At 42.2% G+C, this 13,553-nt stretch overlaps 1 long non-coding RNA gene across 1 annotated transcript; it reads left to right on the forward strand.

Annotated features, from left to right (window-relative positions):
* The first annotated feature begins 13,072 nt into the window (after positions 1-13,072).
* Positions 13,073-13,527, forward strand: LOC119901601. The gene is made up of 2 exons (XR_005444222.1): positions 13,073-13,149; positions 13,373-13,527. It is a non-coding gene; the product is annotated as an uncharacterized LOC119901601 (long non-coding RNA).
* Positions 13,528-13,553: the final 26 nt, after the last annotated feature.

Genomic DNA, 13,553 nt, shown 5'->3' on the forward strand with positions numbered 1-13,553 from the left:
CAAATAAGACTCAATGTCGCCCGCTCTGGCCCCAGGGATGCACTTAACTATGGCCGCTGGCTTCGCTAACTTCACGTTTCTCAAAATGGAGCTGCCAATGATCAGAGTTGGTTTCTCAGCGGGTGTGTCGCTGAGTGGGGAAAATCTGTTAGAAACGTGAACAGGTTGATGGTGCCCCATGGACTTTGAATGCTTACGACTATTCCTCCTTTGGACAGTCACCCAGCCCCCCCCCCCTTTCCTGGCTGCACAGGAGATGCCGGGGACGGCTATGTAGGGGACGTACATCCTGCTGACGACCATTCCGCTGCAAACCATCTATCCCTATAGAAGCCCCCAAACCCTGGCCTGGGAGCGAGCAGCAGTAGACTTTGGCATCCCGGTGCCGGAAGCCCCTTCTAATTGTAACAACTGTTCCCTCGAAACGAATTTAGTTTGAACTTCTGTTCACCTGACCAGTGGCACAGTCGGGTTGACAATGACTGAGCCGCACTGGGCTCCGACATCCCGGTGCCAAAAGGCCTTTATAGTTTGAACAACTGTTGACTCAAAAGGATTTTAGCTCAAAACGACTGTCGAAGGTCTATTTGCTTGAACAACTTTTGAAGGTCGAAATGGCTTTAGCTTGAAATGACTTAGCTCGAACGCTTAGTTCGAAACACTTGTTAGCTTCAAAGACTGTTCGCTCGAATGATTTTGGTGTTCGGTCATAACTAAAAAAGCTGTTAGTTTGCTCGAAACGACTATGCTCGACGTGAGCTCAAAGCGACTGAGCGTTTGAAGAGACTTTAGCGCGAAGCGAATTTAGCATGAAACAGCTTTAGCGCAAAACAAATTACCGCAAAACGACTTAACGCGACATGAGTGACTTAGCTTGGATTGACTTCGGTTAAGGACGACTTGACCTAGCTTGATGTGAGCTTGAACCGACTGATAGATCGAAGTGACTGGGAGCTCAAGCGGTTGATAACTTGAAACTTTAATGCAAAAGGCTGTAACACGAAACGACTTTAACGCGAAACGACTGACTTGACGTAGGATTTATGCGGCTGAGCTCGTAGTGACATTAACTAAAGGTGACTTGGTTTAAAACAACTGTTTGCTCTAAACGACTGTTTGTTTTAAACAAGTGTTAGCTCAGCTCGAAACAACTGGGAGCTGGATGTTAGTTAGAGACGACTGTGAGCTCAAAATGACTGAGAGCCAGACTTTAGCGCGAAACGACTGAGAGCCGGATGTTAGCTCAAACCAACTGATCTTGAAGTGACTGTGAGATCGAGACGACTGTTAGCTAGATGTTAGCTCCAGACGACTGTTAGCCGGATGTTAGCTCGAGACGACTGTTAGCTGGATGTTAGCTCGAGACGACTGTTAGCCGGATGTTAGCTCGAGATGACTGTTAGCTGGATGTTAGTTAGAGACGACCTCGAACGACTGAGAGCCGAACGTTAGCGCGAAACGACTAAGAGCCTGACGTTAGCGTGAAACGACTAAGAGCCTGATGTTAGCGCAAAACAACTGAGAGCCGGACTTTTGTGCGAAACGACTGAGAGCTGGATGTTTACCTCGAAACGACTGTGAGCTCAATGTTAGCTCAAAATGACCGAGATGTTAGCTCAAAACGACTATTGGCATCTTGGTACCTGAAGTCCCTATTGACGCCCTCTGCTGAGGTTAGAGGTAGGGTGCTGGCATCTCGGTGCCAAACCCCTACTGCAGGCAGCTGCTGGGGTTGTTTGGGTTGCTTGGGTGGGCGGCATTCCGGTGCCCTGGCTAAAGCCAGTTGATGGTAGGCGGCCAGGGGTGCTGGCATCCCGGTGCCCAGATCCCCGGCTGAAGTCAGTTGAAGGTAAGCGACTGGGGGCGCTGGCATCCCAGTGCCCCGACTGAAGCCGGTTGATGGTAGACGCTGGCATCCTGGTACCCAGGCTGGAGCCGGTTGCTGAAATCACTGCTGTGGTTCCTAGAGGTGTATGACTGGAGGTGATGGCATCTCGGTGCCGGGAACCCCTATTGTGACTGGCTGCTGTATAATGTAAGCTGCTGGTGCTGTTGCTGTAAGCACTGATGCGAGGTGAAGGCTCCGGAATTCAGTTGAGGGAATCCCGCTTCCTATAGTACAGACGTTTACTGTCTTGAGCTGGAGGAAATATGTGAACTGTCCCTTTAACAGTGGCGCGAGTGGCGTTCGACACTTCTGGAAGAGGTAAGTGGATGGATGGAGTAGTTTGTAATGATTTATCATATGGCATGGCAGCGTTAGCGAGCGTAGCAAGCTCGACAAGCTGTTGCCTGGTCTCAGTTCAGGTGTGCAACGCGAGAGCCATGAAGAATACGAGAGCGAAGAAGAGGAGTTGGGACGTGTGGCTGATATGAATTTGTGTGAAGAATGAAGAAAAGTGACTCTGAGAGTTAATCACACTGGCCTTTGAAAAGGGGGAACTCGAGCTTTTAGATCTTAGGTTTAAGAATCTAGTACTTAGTTTGATGCCTAATGAGAAATCAATACTGACATCACAAATCCATTTTCATGAGCCGAAGCTTCAGTGTAAAATACTGTATACCTCATATCACATTTGGCTCCAATGCCTGCCACCTTGATAACGGCAGTGTTTTCCCTGAGTTGTGATGAAGTGAGAAAAGAGCAAAGATCACGAGTGGGTTTCCTCCTTAAGCTCCTGATGAGGAAGCTGGGACTGACCTGGACAGCCGAGCTCACTGCAATAATCTGCAGGCCTGATATTGACTTAGTGGTAATTGGTCTGTGGGCTTAATGGTCTTAGTTTACATGACTGGCACAGATAAGGGGGGGTAGCTCACACCACAGACTGAGCTAGCTGATGCACAGAAGTCATTTTAATAATCTGAATAGATCATACCATTATTGTGAAAAAGGAGGAAGCTTTTCTCCTCACAGCCGCCCATTAAAAGCTCAACATCTGGGGAACACATCCACTGTGACTGCGTTTAAGCACCAAGCATCATGGTAGCTGCAGTGGCGTTTTGTCTGGCTGGGTAGTCGGAAGATAGTCTTTGAGGTCCACTGCACTTAAGCCAAGTCAAAAATAGTGTTGTAACTGAAATTATCATGTATTATTATTTCAGTGAACTGGTCAACTCCTCCTTTTTATGAAAATTGACCTTTTTTAAAGAATATACCTGAAAAATGTAATCATCATTTTTCTTAAACTTACTAAATTCTTGAAATATGAACTATTATTACAAGAAAACTCTCATTCTGACAACTTTGCATACCGAAAAAATTCTCTCTAAGAATGATTGTATAATATTGTATAAGTATTAGAGAGCAAGAACTGTGATGTTTCCTAGAACTCTGATTGATATGGCAGTGACCCTAGGGTCCTCTGTTGGTCATCAAAGAGCACCTCCCACCACATCCACAGACACTGAAGAACTATCAATAGCTTAGTATATGTCTAACTACCTATCACTGTGTTCATTCTGCCTGTGAGCAGAGCTGTGTGACTCTCTCTGTGTGCTCAGTCCACTCTGTACTGAGTGCTGCAGTCAAGTAGAAGTCAACAGGGCTGTCAGAGAGCGTGCTGGAAGGCCCTTGAAAAAAAGCAACTGGCCTACACTCTGAAAGATACAACATGACCCTCTTATACACACCAGTTCACCAGTTGTGCGTAAATTTATATTACCCCTGTCCGTGCACACGCACAACCCACCGTGTGGTCCCAGGTCACTTGCACCCACCCTCCCCAACCCCCACAGCCTGCCCTTCTCAGCTCATAGATCACTGCTGACACATCAGTAATTGAACTGGGCTAGATAAGGGCCAGCAGACAAGGCTACGGGGTCCTGACACTGCTGAAAAGCTAAGAACAAACACTCTGTGTCACCACATAAGACCTGCTTAGCTCTGCTGCCTCTTGTTTTCTGTTTTTCTCTCACTCAGTCTGCCTGTTACATGACTTTGGTCTGAGCTGCATTTCTTCAAGACCAAATGCTTCACCAGTTTCACAGCTGTCTGTTGCGATGTCACTGTGTTTGTTCATTACTGCGCTACTTTTTCCCACAGTTTAACCCCTTGTTCTTCTTTTTCTATGTTTATATGAAAAATGTTGATTAGAATTTATAAATTGATTGCAATGTTTATTTTGGCAAGTAATTTTCATTTTGTTTTACTTTAAAATTTATGTTAGTTTAACTCAATTTTTTGTCATTTGTTTACTGTTTGTTTTAATAAACAAAAAGTATTATATATATATATATAATTAACCATCTTATTTTTCTCTTATCTTGATATTCTTATTCTAATCATTCTGAGCTGTCATCATCTTTGATGTGCACAGTTAGAACAACAGGTGTTCTGGTGGAAAAGACACAGTTTACCTGTTGTGACAGAAAGTAATATGAGAGACTTAATCTATGTAGTAAATGCAGTTGTCATTCCCGTACTCTGGCTGTTTGAGCCTAACTATTTACTCAGTTCACCAGAAAGGCTTGAGTCACGGAGAGACCTCCACTTTGTTTCGGAACTGACAAAACTGACATAGAGTTGGCTTTCATCCTTGGACAGGTAAACTAACATTACTGGGAAGCATGTGAAATATATTGTGATTTTGTGCTTTAGTTGGCTCAAGTTAGATAACGTTAGCTTACCGGCTAACGCCAAGATACACAAATAATTACTGAAAAGCTGGCACACAAGCTAACTGCTAACTAAATACAGTCAATGTAACGTTGTCATGCAATGAGGATGGTTTACTTAGTTAGTTCAACCTCACGTTGTTTCCAGCATGTTGTGTCTCTGTTTGTAGGATTCTGCTCGCTCACGAGTTTGAGCACACAATGTGGCCTCTGAAAACAACATATAGCCCCTTTAACTGGACTCATTCCTGCTGATACTTTATAAACACAAAAGAGCTTTATGATGTAAAATTTATGATGTTAGGGTAAGGTTAGCTCACCTTTTCTATAAAAGTGGGTGTATTGGCCTTCCTGTTTTTAAGACTATGGTTAGGTGGGTTTTCCCTGCTTCCAGCTTCTCAAATGTTATGTGTATGTATTAGCTTTTGTATGTTTCACACAACTGTAAATGTAATATGTTTGGGTTTTCTGATTTTTGGTTTGAAGGCTCTTGCAACCTGAGACTGGTATTAGTCATTATGCTTGACATTTTGTAGACTGAACACTTAATTTAAACATGAATCAATAGACTAAGTAACCTATATTAATAATAATTATGTAAAAATCATTAGTTAGAGCTATACATTTAACAAAAACATGTTATGTTATTGTTAACTGTTGGAACAATTTTTCCCATCAGTGTTTAAAGTTCAAAAGCCAGTAAGGCTAAAAGAGATCTGTGTTTAAATAAAAACAGAGAGAACACGTTGTTAGCAGGACATACAAGCGTGATAAATTTCTGTTCGTCTTTTGTCAGTGAATACGTCTGGGCCCATATGCTGGACTACAAAGCTATGTGAAAGCAGCGTTTAAAAAGCCAGGCCTACCACATTAAAGCCTATAACAATCTCTGTTCATGGTAAGTTATCACTCTCAATTAATCACCTCCCACAATGGGATTTCTGATGTGTTCAAGCCCCCTGAAAGCTGCAGGTCAGGCTGAGGGCAGACTGACTCTCAGTTCCCCATTCTCCATCCCCTCATTCCCCTTTCACTTTATCACATCTCTCAGCCACTGCCAACTGAAGCGCCTTTACATTTTTCTTATTCCTTGAGCACTCTGAAAGAATGGGGGACAAGCATCACACACTCCAAAACAAACACAGAGAGATAGATGTAGGTGTGGAGATGTGGGGCTTTATGTGAAGCAAGGACTTCTGTAGTCTGACTGACTGACTGACTGACTGACACTGACTGGCTGGCTGAGAGCCTTTCTGTCTGATTAAAACCCCTCCCTGCTCATTCCATTGGGGCTGTTAGCCTATGAATGGTATTGTATTGTTGGGGCTCTCCCCATTCCTGCACTGCTGAATGGGTTTAACCACTGGTTTAGATTCAGTTACACGGTTTTGGTTGAAAGTGTCCCCCTCCCACTGCTTTGGACTCCATGGTTCCCTTGGCTGACCTGTTTAGAAGCAGCCGTGGAAATGTCATGTCGCCCCTCCCATGGGTTGGACCCGACATTCACTTTGATAGGTAACAAAAAAATTACTTGGGATGGATCTTTTTTATCCACAATGAACTGCCATTCCATGGTGAAACATAACGTGTTGATGGAAGTCTTTGAAGTGCAGGATGCGGTGATTCACGTCTTTATGTATGTATATGTGACCAGCGTGACCAGTGATGGGCATTGGTGGAAAGTTAGATATCATCTAAAACAGAAACAGTTTCTTCAAGAGAAAAGTTTTATAGCACAAATAGAAGATTTTGTAAAGAGTAAACATAATACGGTTAGGGTCTTGGCCTGTGCTGCAAATCATTTCTCAGTGTAAGTCTGTAGAAATTGTGTTAAGACTTATATTTACTATATATAGAGGAACAAGCCAAAGAATGTTCTTTGTTCAACATAAAGCTGATGTTAGAGAATTATGCTTTTTACGTAGCTACTGTATCACTGTCATGGACCATGCTGAAATAGCGTAGAGCATTGAGGTGAATTCAAGAAGTAGCAGAGTTTGTTATTGAATGAATTTCACAAACAAGTTGTTTGTTATTTGCCAGGAGTACAGCACAAATCATAGTGTGATGTTGCTATGGCAACTGGCAGCGCTGGTAGAAGACACAGCTGGTAGCTCCTTCCAACTTTTGTTTTTCATTTGTTTTTATCCGGCTTTATTGCCCAAACAACTGGTAATTTTTTTGTTACCTATCAAAGTGAATGTCTGGTCCAGCCCATGGGAGGGGTGACATGACATTCCCCGGCTGCTTCTAAACAGGTCAGCCAAGGCCAGACTGTTTGCAAACATCAGGTAAATTTTTTCTGCTTTTTCACAAGATTATCCATAATATTAATATATATATATCCATATATTGTAAATCAATATAATGGGCAGTTAGCCGAGAAATGTGTAGAGTATACTCATGCCTTCCACCGGACACAAAAAACTCAATCAACCTTTAATATGAGGTTTAAAATATCAACTCTGTGCACAACCAACCTCCTATCTGTAGGAGTTATGTTATTATTAGATGACTGCAATTTCTGTCCAGTGCTAATGCTCAGTGCTAATGCAGCTTATGCAGCAAACCAAAAGGTAAATGTGTGGAGGTCATCCATTTAAAAGCTAAATCATCAGCATGTTTGTTACATCCAGCACTGTTGTATTGTGGACTATAATAAACACTGCTGCCTTTAAAGGCAGTTTAGAACAGGGGAAGCTTAAAGTAGACAATCCCTCACTTCTTTTATTGGATGCAGCCTCTGTGGAATTGTATTTGGAAGTCTGAGGGCCCCCTAGACTGTAGTAGGACTTTTCCAAGACAAATTGTCGAGACATAAAAGTAACAGCTTGGTTTATTTATGACCCGGTGTGTTAGACTAGGACAAGCCTATAATCAATTAGCTGGTCTCTGTTCAAGTTGCTGTCAATTAGGCTGGCCACTGATTAGGGATATGACTGCTGAGCCAGCTGCCCTCCTCCCCTGCTTGTGACATCACTTACAACCAGTAACCTAATAACAACACATTTACTTGACATTTATTAGACAGATGCGTCCTGCTCCAACACGCAGCACATGATGGCCCCTCAATGAAACCAGCACTCATTTGACTTTTGACACTTTCACTTGGTGTTTTGTTAGAACCAGGGGCGTTGCTTACCTTTCCTCAAAAAAAGGAAATGGGGGATCGGCAATGGTTGTAACATTTTTTACATTTCTGTTTGTATCTCAGAACTCTTTTAAGCCAGTCCATTCCAAATGTGATACAAGCTAGTTTCTTCTGTTAAATGGAAAAACTGTTATCTCTGAAACACAGACAGAAAATGCATGGCTTAGTCTCAAACACAAGGAGGGAAACGTCACAATTCACCCCACAGTCTGGGTTAGTAACATACTGAAATGTAACATTTTGTAATAAGGAATGTGAGAAAAATATGATGTTGCAAGTTTCTTATTGAACACATAAATTATTTTCTAATATAATTTGCGTGTGTATGTGTGTTTGTGTTTGTGTTGGGATGATCTCAGTTACTGTCAGTAATAGTAGTGAGTATAATAATAAAATTTAACAAAATGTTCACCAACTGAATATTTGTGTGTGAGTGCACAGTGGTGACAAAGATATGGCTCTCCTGGAGTGCAGGCCTCATGGGCCCACAGAGAAGCTTACAGGTCTTACACGTACGTTACGCATAATAAACATGATGAGATTAACTACAAGACAGGCAATGCTATAACAAAATAAATGAAGTTCCTTCTAAATTTGGCTGTGCCTGCCACAGGATGCTACTTTTTCCCATGTGGAGTAAGGGCTAAACTGAGCATGGGTAGAGTGAATCAGCAGATTTGGTACTTGTTTCTGATTGGAGAAATTTGACGTGTTACAACTGACTGATGTTATAACCATCCCCAGTTTCCCCTTATATATGACTTTTGATGTTAAGATGCTTTAACTAAGTAAAACACACTACCATCTGGATTCAATGCTCATTTTAATGCTCTGCAGTCTTAAAAGCACAATGCGTAAAATAAAAGGTGTGTACACTGGGTTTATGTATAAATGTTTATTCATCCTTGGCTACAAAAAGACAATGCCTTGACAACTCTAAAACAGCTTTGATATTAGAAGATGAGTCATAAAACATAGTAAAATATACTTTATAGTTTTATAAAAGGCTGTGTGTGTCAGTCAGGCTTCTCTCCGACATTAGTGAGTTCCCATGGATACTGACTTTAGGTATATTTTACAGCCTGTTAAAGCAGCTCAGGAGGGTTTCCTACTTCACGTCTGCCTCTCCTTTCACAGCCATACTCTATTGGTCTGCAAGAACAACACATATAGTGTCAGCCCCAAGGCTCGCTCTAAAAGTAATTGGTTTCATTGGAAAGTGAATAAATAGCTGTGGCTGGTTGTGGAGGGCTTCCTGCCGTGTTTGAACGCTCCTGGGTTAATCACAGTCCCTTGGAGACTGGAAGCTTTCCCAGTCAACACTGGCCACCAGCCACTGGGAGTTCTGACTTACAGCACAGCCGGCTGGGGTTCAGCTGCAGAGAGACAAGAAGCAACTGTTAGACAATTATTACTTAACCTATTGAAAATGACAACATGTGTTATTCCTCCTATTATGCCTACAACTAACTCCATCACTATTGTGGGAAGTATATTACTGTCAGGAATGGTGGCAGAAACCAAAAGCAGCCAGAACCCAATGCGACAGTTTAGAACAGTCTTAGGCTCAGGCAAAGGGGAAGCAGGTCTCCAAGAGGGCAGGTGGATAGCGACAGGCCACCTTGGACGTCCTCCTTGATCCTCTAGGTTACTGGCCCGACGACACAACAACTGGGAACCAACGTGTCCAGGGGAGAAGAGGAATCCTCTCTTGCTGAACAAGCATGAAAATGTGTCAGGCATTGCGGGACCCTGGCCTGTAGGTAATGGTGAAGTGGAAACGACCAAAGAGCAGAGCCCACCTTGCCTGGCATGAATTCAATCATCTGGTGGAACGAATATACTCAAAGTTTTTATGATCAGTCCATACCTCAAACAGTTGTTCAGCTCCATCCAGCCAATGGCCACTCCTCCAAAGCCATCTTCACCACCAGAAGCTCCCTGTCCCCAGTGTCGTAATTTGTCTTTGCGGGAGAAAGATGGTGAGGGAAAAAGGCACAGGGATGCATTCTGTCATCATGAACCGAGCGTTAAGAGAGTACAGCCCCAAATCTCACATCAGAGGCGCCACCATAAAACGCATCATAGTTTGAACTAACATGTTTCCATATGTTCGTCTGACTTTCACAGCGGGAAACTCACAAAACATTGTCATATTATGCTTAAATATGTCAGTTTTGACCGATATTAAGTGACATTATTATGCTGACTTATTATTTAGGCTTTTCATATTGTAGTTTATACTGGAAATAACAAGAAAATCAACAACAATAATATATAACCTAATAATTTTATTTCACCTAAATATATAGTGTAAAGCAATAGCAACATTTTAGAAGAAAAAACTGAGAACTAGCGATTACAAAACATTTAGTAAAATAGGTTTAATCTTCAAGTATCTTCATTTCAATATTTTAACACTATTATGAATTGCTCAGCCAACATAAATTTTTCGAAGTCTCTTTTTCAAATTTTAAAGTCTTGAGAATAGCTCAGAGTGCGATAAGTGGCTGTGCTTGGGAAAGCATTCAATTGAGACAGACACGGGTTCGACACCAGTGAGTTCTCTTATTTATCTTTGACATAATGGCAACGAAAGCTCTCAGGGATTGATTCGATGCATTTTATGCTTTAAGATGCTTTCACTCAACACAGCTTACTTTACCTTACTATACTTCTGGGTTTCTCAGAGTCTGTTGACTCGTTGCGGCCCTGTGCTGTTTGAACATTTTCCACAGATAGAGTAAACGTTACGATCTGACTGTCACTGAGCTCGTAGCTGTTTTCCTCCCCCTGTTTGCTGCTCAATGGATCGCCTGTGTTGGGCAGTGAAGTTTACTCTTTAAAGTAATTTTAAGCCCAGTTTCACAGCATCGTCCAGATGACTCCCACTGTTCTCGTTTTGCAATCCTCAAAGAAAGATGAAGACAGGCACAGGATGGTCTTCCTCGAAGCCAAAGGTGCTTATCAGGTCCGGCACGGCTCTGCCAGTGGGACTGTGTCTGTTTGACGTTAGCTTGCTGTTAGCGATGGTGCTAACCTGTTGCTGTCTGCAGACGCATATAGCTCTTACACACAGTACAATACACAAAACTTGACAAAAGTATCATAAACTAGCCAGGCTACTGACTGTCTGTATATTAAATAAATTAGACTTTTCTGTCTTCTGCAGCTTGTCGCTAAATTACCTCCAGAAAAAAACACACTGGCAGCAGCAGGCTGAACCGTTTTAGAAATGTGATAGGCATCTAAATAAACAAATCAGAGGCCTCTCTTTAAATAAAAATCACAGTCCAGAGCCTAATATGACAACACTTATATGCTGCTAAGCACCTTTTAACTCAAAACCAAGAGTTACATAATATAGACAGGGTATAGTATTTCATGCATGTGCCACTGGGGTGGCCACCAATTTTATCATATTTACATTTATTCATTTAGCTGACGCCTTTATCCAAAGCGACTTACAATTGCTATACATGTCAGAGGTCGCACGCCTCTGGAGCAACTAGGGGTTAAGTGTCTTGCTCAGGGGTCACAGTGGGAATCAAACCCCAGTCTCCCAGACCAAAGGCAAGCATCTTATCTACGTGCCATCACCATCCCAATTATAGCCCAATATTATATATCTGTGATGTAGTCACCATGAACTGAGCTTCTAACCACTGGTTGGAAGCTGTAGTTTGAACTATGCAACTTAATGACAATGTTTGCGAACGTTCGTCGGAACTATGGTTTTGGGGAACACCTTGCTTAACGATGGTTTGTACCATGTAAGTTACCAACTTAGTTATCGCCATTGTTTGAACTAGGGTTTTGGGGAACGGTTGCGTCGCAACTGTATAGTTCCAACCAAGGGAGTTAGCAACGATGCTTTTGGGAAACACACCCCAGGACGTGACAAACTATACAGGTGGCTGCTGGGAAAGGCTGAGCCATGCAGTAAGTCAATAGATCAATCTGAGCTGAGTTTACACCAAAAGTACCCAAACCTGAGAAGATTAGGCAAATTAACCAGCTGACATATACGCCATACAAGCGATGGACTGGCATCATTATTTAGTAACCACGATCCATGAGCAACATTTAAAAATGAACATCAGATTTGACTGGAATCTAATGAAAAACTATAGGCTATACTTGACCATTAAAACCAGCATTTTTGTGTGGGAGTATAATGAAGAGACACATGATAAAGTTTGTTACAATTTTAATAACAAACTGCACTCTAAAAACTGATTCAGGGGACCTTTAAACATATATATTGTTGTGTATTAATTAACATTTTAAGTTAATCAAAAGATAATTTAATTTTAAGTTCTGTTAAAGTAAAATACAATTTGATGACGTGTAAACAGCCCACAGTTTCCCTCTCCTGCATGTGCGGGCATGTTCAAGGCCAGACAAGTGACCACAGGGCCACAGCTGAAACTCATTGAAGCATAATGTGGTGAATGGTAAGTAATTTTATGGTTAATTACACATATTTGCATTCGCTCATGATTCTGTTGGTGAAAGCCTACTGTAACCAAATACCGAAATCTGGAAGTCCTTACTCTGAAATTTGAGCAGTGTTGATAGTACAGTCTGAGTGCCGAGGTAAAGTTAGCTAGTAGCTGTAGCCTGTCACTGATTGAGTAAGCTTAAATGCGGGCATAATAGGTGGCCAGGCAGCCAGGGAAAACGTCTTGGCAAGCTAACTTAATATGGGATTACCCATTGGCCACCACTTTGGTTAGCATGTAGGATAGCTACGTTTATAAACTACAAGTAGCTATGTTAGCCAGTTAGCCACTTGCAGAGATCAACTTAAATATTAAGTTCATGTTACTTAGAAATGTGTTTTATTGTGGCCAAAAAGCTTCTTCATCTAACTTAAAACATTATTTTGGATCAACTTAAATACGTGCTTTCATGTTGACAATTATTAAGTACGGTTTGTTTAACTTACTCAAGGGGAAATTTAGCTGCTTACCTCATAATCTAAAAAGCTCTCATCTGCACCTGAATCCAGAGAGGGCATGACTGACCTTGACTGGTGAGTTGTGCTTGGATTTGGGAACGGGAGCAAGGAGAGAATGGCATGAAAGTCCTCTCTCCTAGTGAATCTGCCAGTTTAACGGATGTCTGGGGCAGGCGGCTAGGAAGTAACCGGTACGGCCACAGGAGAGACAGCTGCGTTTGGAGATCTAACGCTGCCGCTCCTCCGGTTCCAAATAGTGGCTGCCCAGTTGCATCAGCTCCACCTCCATTGGCCCTTCTGAATGAGGTTTGGTGCAGGGTTCCCCTCCTAGCTGCCCGATCCAAGGACGAGGAGATCGCTTGGATGGAGAAACGTCAACATCCCAACGCTGACTCCTCTCTCTTCTCTGCTCATGGAGGTGATTGTCAACACTAAGTGGTTTTCTGTTTTTAGAAAACACAAAAGCACAACTTAAGTATAATTGTCCCTGCTTCATGTAGATCACTGGAGGATCATTTTAACGCAGAGAAATTTGCTATAAATTTGCTATAAATTTACTTATATAGCTCCAATTCACAACAAAAGTTATCTCATTGCACTTTTCATATAGAGCAGGTCTTGACTGTACTCTTTCTATTTAGATTGTATTCTGGATGAAAAACACCCACAAGGCCAGCAGGTCCTTCGAGTTTTTTGACCAACTTCCTGGACTACACCAACAAGTTTGCTTTGCGGTATTCGCAATTTAACAAAAATAAGCTGACATTACAACACCATAAACTCCGAATTTTCTGCATGCGGGCTTTTGTTTTTGATTGATTT

This window comes from Micropterus salmoides, unplaced genomic scaffold (genome assembly GCF_014851395.1).
Source record: "Micropterus salmoides isolate LMB-PRFRI ecotype aquatic unplaced genomic scaffold, ASM1485139v1 Ms_hic_scaffold_14, whole genome shotgun sequence".
NCBI lineage: Eukaryota > Metazoa > Chordata > Actinopteri > Centrarchiformes > Centrarchidae > Micropterus > Micropterus salmoides.